The 19,779-nt window shown below is 36.3% G+C and overlaps 1 protein-coding gene across 2 annotated transcripts in view; it reads left to right on the top strand.

Moving 5' to 3' along the window:
- Nucleotides 1-19,779, top strand: part of C4H8orf34 (chromosome 4 C8orf34 homolog) — a 378,696-nt gene that overhangs the window by 19,306 nt on the left and 339,611 nt on the right. Inside the window, exon 1 of one of the 2 annotated variants that reach the window (XM_044245488.1) lies at nucleotides 8,158-8,229. The exons of the other annotated variant lie outside the window; for it this stretch is intronic. The gene's annotated coding sequence lies outside the window, so the exon portion shown is untranslated. Of the gene's footprint in view, nucleotides 1-8,157; nucleotides 8,230-19,779 lie in introns of those variants that run through there. 2 annotated transcript variants of the gene reach the window in all.

Genomic DNA, 19,779 nt, shown 5'->3' with positions numbered 1-19,779 from the left:
TCCGTGGGTTGCCTCTTTTTAACAGTCTACCTTGATCTTTATGCCAGTGTATTATGCAGGTCTGAATCAGTTTCAAATTTTGTTTTGTTTTGGTTTCGTTTGTTTTCCTCTTTCTCCTAGTCATGGGTCATAATGGACTCCCCATAAAGATGTATATACAGATTGAGGGAAAGGAGGCAATGTATCAGAAGTATGTATTTAAGGAGTCTGAGCCATCTGCCAATGTAACTTACCATACTCTGGGTTTGGTAGCCCGAGAATACCCAGTTCATAATGGACATTTCAGGTCTCATGGCCAATTCATGTCCATTAGGCAGGTGTTCTTCTGAAACATATCTAGAGGTATATTTCAGAAGGAAACTGGTTGTCTGGAGAAGCACACAGGACTTTACTAAAAATATCTTGGGGCCCGAGTGTATTCTCCTGTGCGGGCTTGCTAGGCACTCAGTACAGTATTCCACTTGGTTCAGGCACTTGAAGTAATCTTGGATCTCCTTCAACATAAGGATTTAGTGCTAGAACGGCATGTACTGTGGCTGGATCTGCTGCAGAGTCTGGCCTTGCTCTGGACCCCAGTCAGAAACAGCAGCCTAATGGGCTAATCAGCATATTCAAGTATTCAGGATATCAAAGGTATGCCCCTTTGTTGTGGGTGGTGGTGTGGGCACAGCAACTTTGGAGGGGTAATCTTGCAGGATTAATGGCCTTCAGAGATTTCACCAACTTGGTACATCCCTAGATTTTCATGAGGCCAGACTCTCCATTCTGGTAACTCAAGTCAGGGTTTTAGCCTACCAGATCTAGTTTTTTTTTTTTTTTTTTTTCTATTCTATTTATATAGATTGAGTAATATTCTGTAGGCTGCCCATCTGTTCCACTTCTAGGGACACCATGATTAATTATTAGGCAATATGAAAGACTACTGCTGGTCAGAACATTTTGCGTATCATTTGGTTCTTGTTGCTCATTGTGATAAATATGTCCATCCTGTCTATGGAAGTTAAGTAGTGGTGCCTGACCTTTGTTACTCTGGAAGCCATCATTCCAGTTGAAGGGAGAGCCTGTCTCAGTGGCATTGTTTTCCCTCTCATCCCTGGCCTTCAGAAGACAGCGACCACAGGGCTTTTCAAGGATACACTCTTGCTCTTCTCCCTAATGTGTTTCTTCATGTTTTAATGAAGTGAATGTTGTCATCCCTGTGTAGATTCAAAGGTGAGTGAATGTGCAGTTTTCACATAATAAATTTGCTCCACTGTTCTTATCTTTCTAAACATTTGGATTCTTTCCTTTGTAGCCTGATATACTATGGAATCTCAACATTATTGAATGCAGGAATCTGTTGAGGCTCAGTGTCAAGCGACTCAGCAAATTGTTAGAACATGAGAGCTAACACTTCACATAAGGAAACCATAGATTGTTCCATATCAATCAGCCCAGCACAATCCAGTGTTTTATTGAATTTGCTCTGATCTAACATCCTTAGAATTCGTTTCTACATATATTTTTGCCAAAATAAATTAGGGACATCTTATGGAGTATAGAGTATCTCCTAAATGGTCAGCCTTTTTACCTGTCTTCCAAGAAGAAGCTGATACCTGATTGTGGTTATAAAAAAAGGGTGGTTGAGAGAGTCTTAATGAGAAATGTTATCGCATTGCAAGGTAGCTACCCAGGCGAGGTTACTCAGGACCTGAACAAAGTAAGACAAACCCGAACAAAGTATATTCCTTAACCAAGAATAGCATGACTCCCGGGACACCTGGGTGGCTCAGTTGGTTAGCAGCTGCCTTCGGCTCAGGTCATGATCCCGGCGTCCTGGGATCAAGTCCCGCATCGGGCTCCTTGCTCGGCAGGGAGCCTGCTTCTCCCTCTGCCTCTGCCTGCCTCTCTGTCTGCCTGTGCTCGCTCTCTCTCTGACAAATAAATAAATAAAATCTTTAAAAAAAAAAAAAAAGAATAGCATGACTCCCATGAAATCATATGTATAGCTAAAAGAGATACGAGATTGTTTTACTGCAGCTCGTGGTTCTCTGTGATTTGAGCTGGAGTTTAAAGCTCTGAGCTTGCCATTATTTCTGTAAGCTGTCAGTTGAGTCAGAATCCCCCTTATGATCATTACTTGCAGTCCTTATGTTCACCATTATTATAATCGTGGTCAAGTGTAGCAGCCATTCAGTTCCCCGAGGCACAGCCTTCTCCAAGCAATTTCTCACAGTCAAGCATAGGTGATAATATTTTAAAGTGTTATGTGTCTACATGTCACATATTGTTAGTATCATAACTCTCATTGGCAAGGAGTTTAACGTCGGGGTTCAAGCATATGACCAAGCTCATCATAATGTTCCATCTCCAAGGGTCTCAATCCTAAGTACTGACGAGGAGCAAGTTGGAAACCAGAAACCACATTTACTATTTCAACAGAGATAATTTATTATGGGGAACTGGAAGACTGACGAGGAGCAAGTTGGAAACCAGAAACCACATTTACTATTTCAACAGAGATAATTTATTATGGGGAACTGGAAGAATAGGGGTTGGAGGACTGAAAAAGCAAACAGGGAAAAGCTGGGGTAATGCCAATTCAGTAACTTCAGGAAGCAGCTTCACCGACAGCCTTGGGAACAAAGGGAAGAAACTTAGTTATCAGAATTTAGAAACTCAGTGGAGGGGGGCCCCTTCTGCTCAGAAAGCAGCTTAACCTAGATGGTACTGGTACCTCTGTGGAGGTACTCCACAATGAGAATGGCTCCCCAAGTACCAACAGAAGCTAGAGACAGGAACCCAGTGGGAAGGGGTTGTGTTGACAGGAACAGCAAGCAGTCAGGATGGGGTAAGTAAGTGCCTTCTTCTCCCCTCTTCCAATTTTCCTCATGCTCCCTCTGTTGGCATAAACTTAATGGGGAGCCAGCTGCCAAAAGAAATGAAGTTTTCAGAGTCCTAGCTCCTGAATTATAAAGCAGACTATAGAAGTATGGATGTGTTGAGAAATAAGGTTTCATAATTGGCACAAATATTACAAATTTTCTGTTGGCTTGGCTTGGGGGAGTGCATCATGGAAGGAGAATGAAACAATCCAGTTTTCTCTGCATATAGGAATTCCCTTCAAAGAATTTTCCTCTCCAGCTTTATGTTACATTGGCTACTGTAGTAATGGTGTTTATACCAGTTTGGTCCCTCTTAACAAGCCCTGGGTGGATGTGTGCAGCATTTCACATTTGTATTAGGGTTCTCCAGAGAAACAGTACCTATGTATACACACACACACACACACACACACACACACACACACACACGTAGATTTGTCATAGGATTTGAGTCAGATGGTTGAGGCCAGGAAGTCCCATGATCTGTTGTCTTGAAGCTAGAGAACAAGGAAAGATGGTGGTGTAATTCATTACTAGTCCAAAGGCCCGAGAACCAGGAGAGAACCAGTGTCCAAGGTTGAAAGAAGGTGGATATTCCAATTTTAACAAAGAGAGTAAGTTTCTCCCTTCCTCTGACTTTTTGTTGTATTCAGGCTCTCAGCAGGTGAATACCAGTGGATTGAATGAGGCCCAGCCACTTTGGTCAGGACAGTGTTCTTTACTCATCTACTAAGTCTCAAATGCTAATCTTCCCTGGAGATACTCTCATGGACACATGAGAAATAATGTTTTTCCAGTTATGTGGGTATCCCTTAGCCCAGCCAATTTGACACATCAAATTAGTCATTATAGTTTTCAATATGGTTTACTTCTAATCCACTGTTCTCTGCTTTAAAGCTTTAGCCAAAATTTCTGAGACAGTTGGAACTGCCTCATTCCACATCCTAGCACACTGGTTAATTTACTAATGAGATATATTGCCTTTTTAAAAAAGTCACAGTGTATTTTATTTATAGCAGCATATGGCCAAAAAATTAAAATGTTTTTATATATTCATTTTTATATGAAATACATATTTTGGAGTTTATTTTCTAATTAGTAGTCCTGGTATATGACAGAATTAAAATAAGTACAATCAGAAGAGATTAATGACAAGACACAAAGTGATGTAATTCTTTGTTAAAGGACAGTTATACTTCAAAATTTTTGATTTGAAGATTCTATTAGAAATATATTTGCATGTCTTCTGATGTGTTTTAGATAAATCTACAGCAAATATAGGATACAAACTCCTAATTCTTGATACTTAGCTTCTCTTTTTATGAAATCCAACTTAAAATGAAAGTTCTTCCCCATTTCTGACTATAGCACAACAGATGTGAACCTATTTTATTGTTCATATTAGATAGGATTTGTTGTAATTCTAAACTGACCAGCCATGGATATAATTTGAGGTCCCAGCTATCCACCAAACACAGATGAAGATGTTTGAACTTTCTTGTAATTATTCAGCTTGAACTTTGAAATTCAGAATGAAGCCTTGAGGATACCACATAGCTTCTAAAATATTAGCTATATGAAGAATCTCTATGTGAAACATACCAATCAACTTAAGGTAGTTATCTTTATTGTTCTCTTTTAAAAAATAAATTATCAAGGCTTAAAGAGTTTAAATAATTTGTCTAAGATCGTGTTTAAGTGCTAAAATTAAGATCTGCCTTAGGGGAAAAATGCTTGGCCCTTGCAATTAAAAATTGTTCAAATACCAGTTTCTCCTTTTACTAGAAGTGTGACATTAGGAAATTACTTAACTTCCTTAACTTTCATTTAATCAACCATAAAGTAAAGAAAATATTTCCTACCTATAGCGGCTTATTGTGAAGATTAAGGATATATGCTTGGATTTAGTGACTAGTATAGAACACGAGTCAATAAATAGTTTTCTCTTCTCCATATAGGAAAAGGTTTTATAGAATCAACATCATTAAGATTCTTTGAGATGTTTTCTAACTCTATCAGAGATAGTTCTGTGATGACTTATCCACTTAGAATTAATTGGACTTAATTTTACACCTTATAGGAAAGACATTTTATTTTTGAGCAATAAGGTCACATAGGAAATTGAATTTTTGACATGGCTTTACCTATATCATGTTCCAACTGAAATGTTTTATTTGTGCAACCCTATTAATAAAAATCATTTATGTACTGATATTTATATGCATGTGTTAGTTATAGGCATATATAATAGCATTAATGAATTTTATACATAATAAGCATGTGAACAAAGACCTTTTCAAAAGATGAGATAAAAATAAATCTAAGTAGAAGTTCTAATATTTTCTTCCCATTCCCTAACATATGGTCATGTACACTCCATTAAGAAACCACTGCCCCAACCATTTAGTGGACATAACAAGGATTGTTACAATAGAAACTCATTATATAGGATATTCCTAGGTTCTTTTCTGCTTTTCTTGCTGTTGTCTTTCAAGCCCAGAAAACAGATGGGATGACCTGAGACAACACCATTCTTTCACTCATGAAAGATTGATTCATGAAGTATTGTTACAGAGCGGGCCCCTAAGAATATTATTTTGCTTAGAAAAACAAAGTACAAACTACTTAAAATACTCACATGTCTTGACCTATTGTAGTCTAGAAATTAGCACCTAGTTAGTGAGTTCTTATTATATACCAACACTGTGCTAGGTGTTAATTTGTTCCAAAAGTATGATTAGACCTGGTGACACTATGTATTATAAATAATATATAGATGCATTAAGCAAGATAGCCAAGTGGTTAAGAGGTTGGACTTTAGAATCAGGCACATCTAGTTTTGAATCAAGTCCTGAAACTTGCTTATACCCCTAATCTCCCTCCATCAATCCAACCATCATCTACCCTTCAAAGTTTATGGCATGCCTGCAACATATCATTGACTGTGCTAGGTGCTGAGGTGTTGAGGACAACAATGTTGCATGAGGCAAGGTCAAGGTCCCTATCCTTTTTCCGTTCATATTTGTATCCCCAAGACCTAGAACAATGCATATTTTTATTGTGTAAAAGAAGGAAGGAAGGAAGGAGGGAAGAATGAAAGGAAGGAAGGAGGAAAGAAGGGGAGAGAAGGGAGGGAGTAGGGGAAGGAAGGAGGGAAGGAATGAAGGAAAGAAGGGAGGGAAGATCTTTTGGTATATCAAAAGGCAGACATCAAATTAGAAAACTTAGATAAATAATTATATAATTTTAATTGAATTGAGAAGAGAAAGGGAAAGTACAGCTGTTGTGAGACCTTATAAATGAGAGTACCTCATGAAGCATAGGTAGGCTATGTGAGTATTTCTTCACTTAGTGAAAAGACACATAGATTTAATAGGGTTGATGGATGTAAGTTGAAAGAAAGAATAGGAGCAAGATTTGGGCAGAGGGATTAATAGGGTGGGAGAATGCCCTGAGGTAGTGAGGTGCTTGGTCTGATTGACACTGGAATAGGCTGGTGTGCCTTGGAAATAGAGAATGAAGGAAGGAATTGTGCAGAAAATGCTGGAACAGTGGTCAGGATTCAGATCCTCCAAAAACCTATAGGGTCATTCGGCTACCTACTTTTTGGTTCTTCTGCCTTTCCTTTTATGTGCTGTGTGTCTTTTTCTTTTCCCCCTCAATCATTTCACTTCACTCTACTCATGCCTGTTTATTTGACTGTATTTTTTTTTTCTAAAGATCTTATTTATTTATTTGATTGAGATCACAAGTAGGCAGAGAGGCAGGCAGAGAGAGGAGGAAGCAGGATACTCGCTAAGCAGAGAGCCCGATGTGGGGCTCGATCCAGGACCCTGAGACCATGACCTGAGTGAAGGCAGAGGCTTAACCTACTGAGCCACCCAGGCACCCCAATTTGACTGTATTTTAACTAAACAAATAAAAACAAAACTAATGGCAAAAAAATCTTTCCTACCATGTTGTACATCCTTTAAAGGAAAGCCATCCTGAGTTCTTGTATGCACCATGAAAATTGAGTCCGTAGTACTCAGTGAATTGTAAGTGCTACTAACTTAGAATCTGATTGAGCTAGCCTATGACATTTCTTTTTTATACAGGAGATTTCTATTTCAGAATTTCTGGTGAAGAGATGTCAATAGGGGGACCATGCTCTTGGTCACAAAGGCTGTAGTAAAAAGTTGTCTGTAACCTAAGGATTTGGATCTCAGAGCTCCAAAGTTCCAAAGGAACTTCTATGGTCTAAATGTTTGTGCCCCCCTGGTATGTTGACATTTTGATGTCCAGTATCACGGTATTAGGAAGCGGGGCCTTTGCAAAGTGCTTAGGTCACGAGGCTGAATCGTGAAATGTTCTTTTAAAAGACTTTCCACAGAGATCCTTCACCCCTTCCACCATGTGAGGACGCAATGAAAAGATAGTCATCTATGAACTGGGAAGTGGGCCCTCACCAGACACCCCATCACCTAACACCATGTTCCTGGACTTTCCAGAGTCTGAACTTTGAGAAATAAATGGTTTTATTTATAAGCTACCTACTCTGTGATATGCTTTTTGTTTTGTTTTGTTTTGTTTTATAATACTCCAGATATTCTAAGACAGGAATGTGCTGTTTTGTTTTGCCTTTTTTTTTTTTTCCTTGTTTGAAATGTCAGCAACAAAAGCTGAGAACAGGAACCCTGATACAGGTCCAGTTGTGAGAAAGGCAGAAGCAAGAAGCAAAAAGCAAGAGTGATGAGTTGGTAAACCTGTCATTAGAATTAAAAGCAGATGATAGAAGTACAGGTTTCAGTTACAATCTCAGTAAGAATCTTCTAAGATTCTGCTACTCACAATTGTATCTAACGTCATAGTGTGTCGTTGGACATTGTGTTGTATTAAGTGTGAGTCCTTAGGAAATATTTACATGACTCCCCCTCTCTGGTTCATTTTGTAAAGTTATTTAGTGGGGTTTTTTTGTTTGTTTGTTTTGTTTTGTTTTTTAAGCCATGCGTGTGAATGTGCTAAGGAAGAGACCTGATAATGTTGATTTGGAGTCATACTATGTAATTTATTTCCTGGATAATTAATTTACTTGCTTTTTCAACAAATACTTACTGAAAACTCTATTTTTTCAGATTCTATGCTTGAATGGTAATAGTCTTTAGAGTAAATTCCTTGTCCCCTAAACTTCTCCATGCCTTGATTTTTTTGGGTAAGATTAAGTTTCTCCTACAGCAGTGAAGAGCCTTCTTTAGGATGAAGCCCACAGTATGGATATCAAAGCAGAGAAGCAGAAATGACCAGGTCCTTTCTGGGTCCTTAGTGATGCTAGTGAGCCCTTCAACCAACCAACCTGAAGTCTGTCAAGCTGAGGACTTCTAGCTAAGTAAGCCAATAAATCTTGTTTATTATTTAATGTAGTTAGAATTGGGTTTTCTGTTACTTGCAACCCCAAACATCTTAAGCCATACACAGATAAGATGTATAAATTGAGGGATTAAACAATAAAGAGGTTAGAGTGTCTGTGTTGAAAGGAACATTTATTTTTAAAGTTTGAAGCTTGGATCAATATATAAAGACTGATACTAAGAATATCTAACTAAAAATAGAAACCTGATACTACAAATTTCAAAAAAACAAAGGATTATCTTTGAAATGAAAAGGGACAATGATGCATCCAACATTTGTATGAATTCCCTATATATTATTAAATGCATTTTAAAGTTGTTATTCAGGGTTCTCAAAAAAGAAGACTTGCTATGTGAACAAAGTAAGCATACTTTAAATGACCTAATTTATTAGTAAAACACATATGTTTGTATAAACAAATAAATTAAATTGAATACTATACTAATTTATAAACAATAGCTTGTAAGTAAGTGTTTGGAGAGAGAATGAGATGATGGAATGCTTTAGCTGTTGATGGATATTTGAAAATCAGACTTTGCATCTCTAGGACATTCCATTGTTACTTCAGTTGTCAGTCTCTAGTGCAGCCTGTTCTGGTGACAAGAATCAGACTTTTATGAACATTACTCTAGAAAGCATCTGTTCCCTTTCCCACAAAGGGACAATGTCTACTACAGTTTTCACATTCCTACAGTAGACTAAGCATAAAGTTTATCTCCCTCCGTCTCTCTTTGCCCGACTCCATAGCAGCGTTGACTTAGATAAAACTCATTGGGATATCATTTTATTTTATTTTAAAGACCCATTTACTCACTTATTTGAGAGAGAGAGGGAGGAAGAGTGTAAGTAGAGGGAGAGGCAGAGGGAGAGAATGCCCAAGCAGACTTCACACTGAGCAGGGAGCCTCACCCAGGGCTTGATCTGGAGCTTGATCTCATGACCCATGACATCATGACCTGAGCCAAAACCAAGAGTCAGATGCTTAACTGACTGAACTATCAGGCTCACCCAATATAGAATATTATTTTAACCATTGTTGGTACTTTTGCTTTTCTTTCTGACTTTGGTCCCAGTCCTGCTGTTACAAATTTATTTGTTCTCTTTTTTTCCATTGCTTGGACCTTCCTTTCATTTCTCTTTGTAGTGTTATCTGATTCCTTCCATAGGTTGTCGATGTTCAAAGAAATAAATAAAATAAATATAATAAATAAAATAAAATAAAACGTGAGCAATGTAGGCCACTTTTTAGAAATTTTTTTGAAAAATTCATACTGTTATTTTGGACACAAATGTCCCAGGATATCCTTCTGTTCCTCCTGGGCACATATGTATCTACCCTTCACCTTTGTCTTGTTATGTTAATCCGAGGCTCCTCTAATTGTTAAAGAAAATATCTTCAGGGTTATTAAGATTTGTACTATGGCTCAATATGCCTTTAAATTTGCTTGATAGATTAAAAAAAAATAGTAGCTACATTTGCTCTGACAGGAACAAGATGTACTTGAAAGAGAAATTGAGTTCAGCCCAGAAAAATAAGTTGTAGAGAATGAAACTTGAAGAGAAATCCAGCATTTAATTATGTTTAATTGTCACTGTGGAAATTTCTGTTTACAGTATTGTCATTTTTAAAAAGATATTTTTAGAAGTGACATTTTGATTAGGATAATTTCCTGCTTCCAACAAGTGCTTTTTTATCAGTATTTGGCTCCGTGGCTGTCAAACCAGCAAAACTGTTGATAGGTTTTTTAGATTGGATGAATGCAAGCTCTGGATTTCTTGGCTCTAATTGGGGCTTACTGAATGCATTGATATTTTATTGATATAAAAAATCCATTTTATGTAACACTAATTTAATTCAGTGGTATCACTTGCTAAATAGATATACATAAGACACTGATGAGGTCTGCAAATGTTTTATTTGTGCAGACAATTTGGAAAGAAACTCAGGTTGAACCCAACCTTGGAAGAATATATATATTACTTAATACGAGGCAATCAAGATTTACAACACAGACACTTGCTTCAGAAGATTCTTTTGGGAAAACAATAACATTTTTATATGTTGAATTGTGCCTTGAAGCTAAATTTCAATGGAGAGTCCATATTAATAAATTAGATAATAAAATGTAGGCAGAAAGATGAAAGCTTCTGAGATAAATTGTCTTAGGAAAAGAAGACTTTTACGTGGAGGAATTAAAATTAAGAATTTTAGAATAATTATCATGAACTAAAGTAGGAAGAATTTTAGTTATTTAGTAGAAGAGCAGGTTAATGAAAGAATACTTAAATATTTTTTCCTGAATATTTTAAGGATTACAAGAAGAATATACGGGATTGGCTAGTTTGTCACATTACCTGAAAGAGGAAGATTAGCTTATGATTCTCTAAGAAGAAGGGAAAACAGTAAATTTCATGAGTTTGTATTCAGAAGCCCTGCTCTCCCTTTAAATCTTCTAAAGGGAAGACTTATAGGGTAGCTAATCAGACTTTAATTTGTCTACTTAATCCCTGCATTTCATATACAGCCAGTACCATATTTTCCAATTTGTAAATGTTGCTTTTTGAATATTCCATCATCATTGGGAAGACCTCCACCATTTATATTCTATGTTTAAAACACCAAAACATTTATAAGATTTATTAGGTAATTAAAAGAGGCAACTAAATGCGTTGCAAATTATGTGTCTTAAACATGGTATGTGTTCTGTTCCATTTACAAAATATTTAAATAATCATTGCTTAAAAATAGAGATTAAAAATCATCAAAATAAGTTTTATAACATCATGATCAGAAGTAACTGTGATTAAATTTTTTTTTTTAAGATTTTATTTATTTATTTGACAGAGAGAGATCACAAGTAGGCAGAGAGGCAGGCAGAGAGAGAGAAAGGAGGAAACAGGCTACCTGCTGAGCAGAGAGCCCGATGCGGGACTTGATCCCAGGACCCTGAGATCATGACCTGAGCCGAAGGCCGCGGCTTAACCCACTGAGCCACCCAGGCGCCCTGTGATTAAATTTTTAATATATATTTTCCATTCTTTTTTATGCATATATTTTGTTTATTTAACAAAAGTGATTCATACTACATAAACTGGCAACTTGAAAGTTTCATTTAGAAATATATCCTGCATAAAACATTATACTGATAACTTAAATTTAATACTACTTCATTGTATAAAGCATCATAACTTATTTAACCAGTTTCCTATTTTACTGGGCATTTGTTTTTCTATTTTTCCATCTTTGAAACTGTAAACATTACTGTGATGGTACATATATATCTCTGCTTCCTAGAGGAAATTCTCATTAATATATTTGTTATAAAAAGATGTGCTCAATTTAGGGAATTTTTACATATATTGCCAAACTGCTTTCCAGAGCAATTTTTACAGGTTACAATCTCAGCAGTGTTGTAGGTGTTTTGTTTTTTTTTTTTCCCCTTCATATTTAGCCTTTATTTCCTCATCTATAAAATAAGATAATAATATAATAATAATACAGTTATTTCCCACTTTCTAGGCTTGTTGGGAGAACACATTGTAATGACATGTGAAAATGGTTTCTATAGAGAATTAGAAGATTGATGTTTCCAGGTCCCAATGGAGTTTTCTCCAATACCTGCCATTCTCTGTCTTACTGTGGCTTCCATGAGCCTCTGTGCTTGCTGATTCTCTCTCTCCTGTCATTGAGTTCTTATGTTCTAGATACTGAGCCAATCACTTTACATTCAGTACAAATAAAATAGTCTGAAAAGTTGATATTGTGATCCACTCAATAAATCAGTTATGTAATTGTATCTGTTGATCTGCTCAATCCTTAAACTCCACATGCCTTTATTAGTTGGAAATAACATGTTTCTGTCCCAACCTACTCTTTGTAAGTCCCAGGAAAACCCAAGGGGTTATATAATCTAAAGAAAAGGGAAGCATCAGTCCATCTCCTTACATACTCTAAATACAAAGGACTTGATATATAGATTTACAAACCCTGCTTTTTCTTCTGTAAGAGCCATTCTCTTTGCTGCTGTGTGATTTACCCTCTGTGAAAGACCCCACACATGATTCCAAAGAGTATTTCCCAGTATCTGTCCATCTAAGGAAGATTATCTTCCATAATTCCATGTGGTCCTCTAGTTTCACATAATTTCCAAAATAGCTTAACACTTTTCTTACTAAGAAAATACATAATGTAATCTCTGTCAGGGAACCTCTGCCATTAGATGGCAACCATCAGAGAATGTCATCTTAGGAGAGGCCATTGCGATCTGAGCCTTGGCTTGCAAAGTCCAGACACAAGCTTTTGATATCCAGCATTGGTGAACAAGCCCTGGAAGAAGCAAAACAACACAACACAAAACAAACAAGCAAACAAAACAAAACAAAACAAAACAAAAACCCACCTCACTCTTACCAAAATACATACCAGCCAGGGGAGAGCAGCAGAATGCCAAGTTTATCTTAAAAAGAGAGATTGAGGGGCACCTGGGTGGCTCAATGGGTTAAAGCCTCTGCCTTCAGCTCAGGTCATGATCCCAGGGTTTGGGGATTGAGCCCTGCATTGGGCTCTCTGTTCAGCAGGGAGCCTGCTTCCCCCTCTCTCTCTGCCTATCTTCTGCCTACTTGTGATCTCTGTCTGTCAAATAAATAAGTGAAATCTTAAAAAAAAAAAAAAAAGAGAGAGAGAGAGATTGATAAATGTATCTTGGACTAGCAATACCGGTGGGCGTGACCAGGAGTTTTTCTTGTAGCCAAGCTTTATGAGAAGAAAATTATTTTTCTAATACATTTCATCAATTGTTTTCTGTAAGAAATCTTCATTATTGGGGTTGAGAATAGGCAGACTATATATATATTTTCCAGGATTTTCTCTCCATATGAATAGAGGTATGTGAGACTCAGAAGATTCCTTAGGGACATTGATTGGAACAGCTGGAGCTCGATGTGTTGGTATCAGGCTAAGATGTTCCAGACATTAGTTGTGTGAAAGGAAGGTTTAGTTTCTGCAAATGGGTAAATACTTAAAGACTATTTATTAAGATCTTACCACTGGATGGGTCTTGGATGAGCACTGCCATTGTTTGCCTCTTCACTCTACTTTTTATGCTTCTATAGTTGACCACCATCCCTTCCAGTTGACAGATTTCTTTTTTTAGGTTTGTTAAATATAGCCATGTAGGAAGGAAGTCTCTTTTTAGATAATTTTTAAAAGATTTTATTTATTTATTTGAGAGAGAGAGAGCGGAAAGGGGAGAGGTCAGAGAGAGAAGCAGACTCCCTGCCGAGTACGGAGCCCAGTGTGGGGCTTGATCTGGGGATTTAGGATCATGATCTGAGCCGAAGGCAGATTGGTTAACCGACCAAACCAACCTGAGCCACCCAGGTGCCCAGAAAATTTTTTATATCTATGTTTTCACTTCTTGTGTGTTGTTATTTATAGATTTTTGCTTAGTGTTCCAGTTATCTCATTTATAAGCTTTTTTAGAAGTGCCAAATCTATAACCCTCAACACTTAAAACATGAGTTATTTAATACTTTTATTATTATTTTTATTGTGTCCATTTTGCATATGAAGGATCTTAGCTTTATAAAGATGACATAACTTTCCCAAAATATACAGAGCACAATTAGAGGAATATGATATGAAGCTGGGATATGTCTGAATCCAAAGACTATACTTAAACTTTTTTTAAATTTTTAGATTTTTTAGCTTTATGGAGCTATGACTATTTATAACATTATATAGACATTATATACATTATAAGTTTAAGATGTACAAAGTGTTGATTTTGTGTACTTATACATTGTAATACAATTACCACCATTGTATTAGTTAACACCTCTATCAGGTCACAAAAGTACATTTTTTCTTTTGTGGTAAGAACATTTGAGATCTACTCTCTTGGCAATGTTCAGGTAGATCATAGAGATTATTAGCTATAACCACCAAGCTGTACATCAGAATTTATTCCTCTTTTAACTGGAAGTTTGTGCCCTTTGACCAGCATCTCCTCATTTCTCCCACTCTCCTAACCCAGTAGGAAAATATGTGTTGGACTTTTTAAGATTCTGGGTATAAGTGAGATAATACAATATTTATCTGACTCATGTCACTTAGCATAATGCCCTCAAGTTTTATGTATGTTATTGTAAATGTTCCTTTTCTCATGGCTCAGTAACAGTCCATTGTGTATATACACACTACATATTCTTCATTCATTCATCTGTTGATGGATACTTAGGTTGTTTTCATATTTTGGCTTTTGTGAGTAATGCTGCATGGATGCTATATGTAATGAACATGGGGGTGCAGATACTTCTTTGAGATCCTGTTTTCATTTCTTTTGGCTATGTACCTGGGAGTGGAATTGCTGGATCATTTGATAGTTTCTTTTTCTTATCTTCTCTCTCTCTCTTTTTTTAAAGATTTATTTGAGAGAGGGAGAGCAGAGAGAGAGAGAGAGAGAGAGACAAGGGAGAGGCAGAGGAAGATGAAGAAGTAGGCTCCCCTTGGAGCAGGGAGCCTGATGCAGGGCTCTATTCCAGGACCCTGAGACCTGGGCTAAGGCAGACATTTAACCAACCAAGCCACCAGGCACCCCATTAGATAGTTTCATTTCTAGCATTAAATTTTAATTTTTAAAGGGACCTCCATATTGTTTTCCAGAATGGCTGTATCAATTAACATCTTCACCAACAGTGCACAAAGGTTTCCTTTTCTCCACATTCTCACTAACACTTATTTTCTCTTGTCTTTTTGATGATCAAAGGTCATACTTTTAACTATTAAACCAGTTTGCCCTGTAACTCCTTAAATTCTCTACTCTGCCCATGATAGCAGCCACCAACCACTTGTAGTTATTTAAATTAAATTAAGTTAAATTAAATTAAATTAAAAATCCAGTCCTTTGTCTCATTGGCCACTTTCAAGAGTTCAGCAGTAACATGTGGCTATTGAACACAACAGAAATAGGTTTTGCCGTCATTGCAGAATATTTTATTAGGTGGTGTTGCCTTAGATTCAGAGCTATTTCTAATTTCTATCATTTCTGGCTTTCCAACTATTTTGCACAGTGAAATGCCATCTTCCTTGGGCCCCAATGATGCCAGTGTTTCTCTTGCTTCTTTAGGCCATCTCTGCTCAGTCTTTTACCTTCACCAACTCTTTAAATGCTGTATATTCTCAGGGCTCAGTCCTAGACTTCATCCGTCTCTTTGGATTCAAATGCTTTCTGTTTGTTGACAATTTTGAGTTTTATATTTTCACTTCAAATCACGTCTTCTGATATGTCTACTTTATATCCTTATTTCTTACATTTGTTGACAGCTCCATCTTCCTGGGACGGAGGGGGCTCCTTAGACAAGAACTAGAAAATGAGAAGATGATTCTAGTGAGCAGAAAAAGAGTGGACCAAATACTAGATACCTATGAGCTATTCAGTGTAGCAGAGGTGAGTGATGGCATCAGGCCAAGAATTCAGAAATTCACAAGACAGGCAAGATATAACCATCATCTTAGATCCAGTACACTTGAAAGTAAAGTAATCCAACATCATTATCATGACTGTGTTCATATAACTGTTTTCTTACTTCGTAGTCTTAGTAAAATTTTATTGAAAATTCTGAACTTATTTCAACTATATAATATGGAAACCTTAAGGAGAGAATATTTTGCCTGAATTTGGGGAGGTTGTTATACATGACATTGTGTCCTGCATCCCTCCATCTCTTCATCTTCTACTTCAGACCCATACGATGGTGCCTGTGATCATTCATGAGCTGCTACAGAGTTCTATCTTGCTTGTATGGTTTAGAGATTACCCCATCATAAGATTTTTCCTTCCAGTGTTAACGGTGATGTTTATAGCATATATGCTACTAAAAACACACATTCTTTTCAAACTGTTTACTGAGAGGAAATATATTTGTGTCTGGAATGTTCATTTAATGTTTCAAGTCCAATATGTACATCTACATTTGCAGTGTGAAAATGATCAATATCAACATCAGTTATCACATCCGGATTTATGCTTCAAGTTGTAGGGTATACAACAGTGAACCTTTCAGAAAAAAATACAGGAAAAACTTCCTCACTCAACACTGCAGCCCATCGTAATTCTTTAAAGTGTGGTGAGAATTGCTTATATCCTCTCTATGGTTATTGGTATTTTCATAAATATTTTGTAACCATGTGCCCAGAAGATTATCTTGGCAGTTACTAGGTACTGAGATTTTTTGGATTAAAAAAAATCTCCAGGTTTATGTCATTAAGCGGTCTAAATGAACTTGTACGTCTCTCTAGTCAGGGGTGGAAAGAGTATTTTGGTTCCACTAAGAGCAATACACAAGACACTGGCATAGCTATGGGTGTATTTTAAGTAGTCTGCCATTCAAATGTGTGTCCTATTTATAAGTTTATAAGTGTTTAACAACACCACCCTTTCTCAGCAGATATATTAAGAAGGAAAGGGTCACCTTTTAAAAATTACTTGAACTAAAGCTATGCTTCAGAGTTAGAAATTTGACTTGTTCCAATTATATATTCTGAAACTACTTTTAAAAATTTTTGTTTGCATCTCAAGTCACTGTCAGTTTAGAGTTCTTAACCCTCTTCTCTGAAGTTTTAATAGGTCCTCAATTATAGAGGGAAAAGATCTCAACAGCAAAAACTATGGATCAAAAGAACATGGATTCAAGGACTTTTGCCAGTTTAGTGTTCAAAATACAGATATGTTGCTGTTCGCATCCAAAAAAGATGTTCAGTAGAAGCCAGTATGAATTTACTTTATAAAGTCACAGTTTAGCCTTTGCGGTTGCTGGTTACTATCAGATTAATAGGCTAAAGTTGGTTGTTTAAATACAACCTTTTGACAAGGGAATTAATTTAGTCATTATTTGTAGACATAACTGTTATTACCACTCAGCTAAAGGCATTGTTCTCTGCATATATTTTGAAAGACTGGAAATGTAGGTTCTAATAATATGATGGAACAAAGCTCATGGTGGGAGCAGATGGTGAAATTTTTTAACAGATGACATGGAGAAAGTGGAGTAATTAAACTTTTATTTTGGTAATATATTTTCTATCAAAGAGGATTACCTTTAAACACCATAAAACAGGATGTTCTTGATTAAGAGGAAGCTGAAGACCAAGAAATGAGAAAAAAATAATGCAGTATGCTTTTAATGAGCTGAAAGTCTTTTGGCTCAGAGTTATATCCTTGTGACTTCAACAATTGAGGTCATAGAACCACAGTGTACCTTTCTTTTATTAATAAGCTGAAATCTCACTACAATTATGATGTGCTAGTCACTGTTCTCAGTATAAGGATATTATCTTATTTGATTCTCACGATAGCCCTATGTGATAATTTTATTAGCTTCTTTTTAGTGATAAAGATATTGAGCCATAGAAAAGTTAACTTTACTAGGGTCATGTATCAATCAAGTGGAGGGACTAGGTTTCTAACCCAGGTACTTCAGTACCAGTGTTCATGGATTAAACTCCATGCCATACTTGCCAAGCTGAAACACAGAAGTGCCAAAACACTGAAGGCCAGAAAGGGGGTTTTTAATTTTGAAGACAGAAGACTAGGTATATTCAAGAATCACTACAAAGCAAGATTAATTGATTTAGAGTCAAATTATAGATTGTTCTTGCAGAATAATGTTTTCTTTTTAAATTATTAAAATACAGTTGACACCATGTTACATTAGTTTCAGGTGTATAACATTATGATTTGACAAGTCTATACATTATGTTCACCACAAGTGTAGTTGCCATCTGTCATCATAAAATGCAATTACAATACCATTAATTATATTCCCTATGCTGTACTTTTCATCTCTGTGAATCACTCATTCTGTAACTGGAAGCCTGTACCTCCCTCTTCTCTTCAATACTTTTCATCCATCTACCACCTTCTCCCCTAGGCAACCATCAGTTTGTTATCTGTATTTATGGATCTGTTTCTGCTTTTTGTTTGTTTCTTTGTTTCTTTTTTCTTTCTTTTAGATTCCACACGTGGTTTATTTTTTAATTTCGCAGAAGAGTGAAACCATATGGTATTTGTGTTTTTCTGACTTATTTCACTTAGCATAATTAATACTCTCTAGGTCTATCCATGTTGTTGTAAAAGAATGCAAGATCTCATTCTTTTTTTTTTTTTCTTTTTTTTGGGGGGGGTCAGCAGTACTCCATTGTGTATACATCACACACACACACACACACACACCCCCCACATTTTTTTATTCATTTTTTTTCATTTTTATTCATTTATCTGCTGATGGAGGCTTGGATTATTTCCATATCTTGGTTATTGCAAATAATTACTGCAACAAACATTAGGGTGCATTTCTGTTTTTGAATTAGTGTTTTTGTTTTCTTTGGGTGAATACCCAGTAGTGGAATTACTAGATCATATGGTAGTTTTATTTTTTATTTTTTGAGGAACCTCCATACTGTTTTCCACAGTGGCTATACCATTTTACATTCTCACCCCCAGTGTACAAAGTTTCCATTTTCTCCACATCCTTGTCAACACTTGTTACTTTTTTCTTTTTTTATTCTAGCCATTCTAACAAGTGTTAAGATACTATTTCATTGTGGTTTTGATTTGCATTTCCTTGATGAGTAGTGCTGTTGAAAATTCCTTCATATATCTGTTGGCCATCTGTATGTCTTCTTTGGAAAAAAGTCCATTCATGCCCTCTGTTCTTTTTCTAGCTCTGTTAGGTGTAAGGTTAGGTTGTTTGACATTTTTCTTTCTTTTTAAGGTAGGCCAGTATTGCTATAAACTTTCTTCTTAGAACAGCTTTTGTTCTAAGCTTTGTATTCCAAAGGTTTTGGACCATTGTGTTTTTATTTTCATTTGTCTCCATGTGTTCTTTTTATTTCCTCTTTGATTTCTTGGTTGACCCATTCATTGTTTAGTAGCACATTATTTAACCTCCATGTTTTTGAGTTCTTTCCAGATTTTTTTCTTGTGCTTGATTTCTAGTTTCATAGCATTGTGGTTGGAAGAGCTATATGGTATGACTTCACTCTTCTTGAATTTGTGGAGACTTGTTTTGTGGCCTAATATCTCATCTATTCTGGAGAACCTTCCATTTGCACTTGAGCAGAATATTTATTCTGTTGTTTTAGAATGAAATGTTCTGAATATATCTGTTAGATCCCTCTGGTTAAATGTGTAATTCAAAGCCACTGTTTCCTTTTTGATTATCTGTTTGGATATCTCTTGATTGATGGAAGTGGGATGTTAAAGTCCTCCACTGTTATTGTATTACTTACTGATTACTTCCTTTATGTTTGTTAATAGCTACTTTACATATTTGGGTGTTCCCATGTTGAGTGAATAAATATTTACAATTGTTATCTTCTTATTGGATTGTTCTCTTTATGAATATAAAGTGTCCTTTTTCTGACTCTTGTTATACTTTGTTTTAAAGTCTATTTTTTTCCAGTGTAAGTGTTGCTTCCCCAGCTTTCTTTTCATTTCCATTCCACAGTTTTTCTATTACTTTACTT

This window comes from Neovison vison, chromosome 4 (genome assembly GCF_020171115.1).
Source record: "Neovison vison isolate M4711 chromosome 4, ASM_NN_V1, whole genome shotgun sequence".
NCBI classification, from domain to species: domain Eukaryota; kingdom Metazoa; phylum Chordata; class Mammalia; order Carnivora; family Mustelidae; genus Neogale; species Neogale vison.
Note: the sequence above shows the minus strand (reverse complement) of the source record. Positions and strands in the feature narration are given on the sequence as shown.